This window comes from Frankliniella occidentalis, unplaced genomic scaffold (genome assembly GCF_000697945.3).
Source record: "Frankliniella occidentalis isolate FOCC.00 unplaced genomic scaffold, Focc_3.1 Scaffold81, whole genome shotgun sequence".
Taxonomy (NCBI): Eukaryota; Metazoa; Arthropoda; class Insecta; order Thysanoptera; family Thripidae; genus Frankliniella; species Frankliniella occidentalis.
The window spans coordinates 445690-447960 of NW_026267211.1; positions in this window are offsets into that span (position 1 = coordinate 445690).

A 2271-nucleotide genomic window follows, 5' to 3' on the forward strand; every position below is an offset into this window, starting at 1 on the left:
TACAAGATTTGGATTCTTTTTTCAAAATGAAAAAGGAAATGTCCTATGCTCAAAGCCGATCAGAGTTGAAATAGCAGAGTTATTGGTCCCCAAACTGACAAAAGTGCCAAAAAACGACCAAATTGTCAATTTGGTGGGGAATATCTCATCCATTTCGATTCCGATCGTCTTGGAGCATAAAACATTTTCGTTTTCTTTTGTCAAGATGACCTCGTACCAATAGTTACCTTTTCACATTTCTCCGAACCCGAACCCCCCTCCCCCCTCCAGCTTACGTAAGTAAACACGTAAACGATTCGAAATATCACTTTCGTTTCTTCTCGCCGGACACTCGACACTCGCGAAACTTCGCAGGCTGAGTTCCGCAACTCTAAAACTAAAACTAAAACACTTGGTTTGACAATCTGACAATTTGATCACTTGTGTTGTGAGAGAGTTAGAAAGTCTTGAAGTGGCGCAGGTGCCGTTTGCGCTCTTTGCCCACTCGAGTGCAGTGCTGCCAACACACCAACAAACTACGCGCGAGTTCAAATAACACTATTGGATATTTCAAACTAAACAAATCCTAAAAGTAAATGCATTTGAAACTGCCCCAAGAAATGTCAATGTTTGAACAAACTCGCATTTCGTCATCGGTGCAGCCGTTTCGTAGTTCATTGAGTGAGTTAGACACAGACAGACAGACTCACGACGGAGACAACGCCTGACCCCTCAGCGACTTGGACTGAGCTTCGCTCAGCGATTAACCCCGATATGTTCGGCATCCATCAGACGCTAAACACGCTAGCCTAGTCGAGCCTCTAGAGCGCCTCTAGAGCCGCCGCGGGACAGGATTTTGGGTGAACCGGAAGTACCGGAAGCCCCCGCGCTGGATGAAGCCTCCCAGGTCCACTCCACTCGTCGTAACTGACCGGACTAGATCTGGAGCCGAATATACAGGGGATTTTTTTTTCTGTCGATTGCGTCGCGCGTGTCCCGCGGGATCAATAACACCCACGATCGATCGATGTATCGAGCGTGCCGTTTCGACCCGTGAACTTTTTCGATATCATCGTCATCGGCGCCATAATTTCTGCGGTGCCATATCGGCGTTTCGATCTCCCTTCTTTGAAAACAAACAAAATTCCAGGGATGGCAAAGAGCAAGCAAGAACTGCTGGGTTATGTTTCTCACGGCAATCGCCTGAACCCGACGCTCCCGCACCTGTCTATCATTACTCGCCTTCTTTCCAAAAGTATTTCGACCCTTTGTGCTGACCTTTTCTTTTGTTCTTCAAATGTCACGTGACCGTACCTCACGCGGTGCCGCCCGCTCCTCCGCACCTTGACCCGCGGCGGTGGCGCGTCGGATTACAAAGGATCACGTTTCACTGGATGTACTTTTCCTTTCTCGACTTTCTTGCAGTGCAGTGGTCGGGCGGTCGCGGCGGCGATTAGTGAATCCTCCCACTGCGTCAGGCCTTGGGGGACTACCACAATAGCTGGCCAGGCCAGGCCAGCCAGGCTGATGAGGATTTGATACCCGGCGACCCGCGGAGGCTGCCTCTCAAGGTCCCGCTCTTTTTTTTCAAAGGGCCGCCATACACTGGCTACGGTGCACTTGGAAAACCGTTTCTCTGCGTTTCTTTAGGAAAAATAAATACTATTTAGCCTAACGAAAATTTTCTTCCAGTGACCAATGTTAAACTTAAGATGGTCACGGTATACCCATCTATTTCCCTCGATAAGAGGAGGTGCAAGGACGCTAGTATGAAACACGTCTTTGACTATTCGGCACCTTCAAAAAGATCATGAAAACGCTCTGAAGGTGCCTTCGGCCAATTCCAAGCCCGTACATGAAGGCCTGCACTAAAATACAGCACTTAGTCGTGCCATTGTCTTTCGAGTGTTCCGAACAGCGCTTCCATCACGGAGTCTTGCGCACATCATTCACCATTGGAACAGTTTTAGAGTTATGAGCCTCCGTTGTGACGGGCGCGCGCGATTTCGCTCGCCTGATTTCTTCTCGTCTTGTCCGCTCCCCCGCACCACACGTGCTACACACCACCGTGGCGCGCCAAGGTCCGCGGCCGCCGCTGGCCTGCCGGCCGCGCTGTTCGATAGGTTGTTCAACTCGGGCGATAAGAACAGGGCAGCTTACAGGTTTATGCACTGAATTCGTCACGGGCCTCTCTCCCTCTCACTCGCTCTCCTTGGAGGGCCCATGTGTCGTGTCGTGACTCCTCGCCGCCGTTCTCGTTGTGCGCGCCCGTTATCCTTTGTAGACCCACCC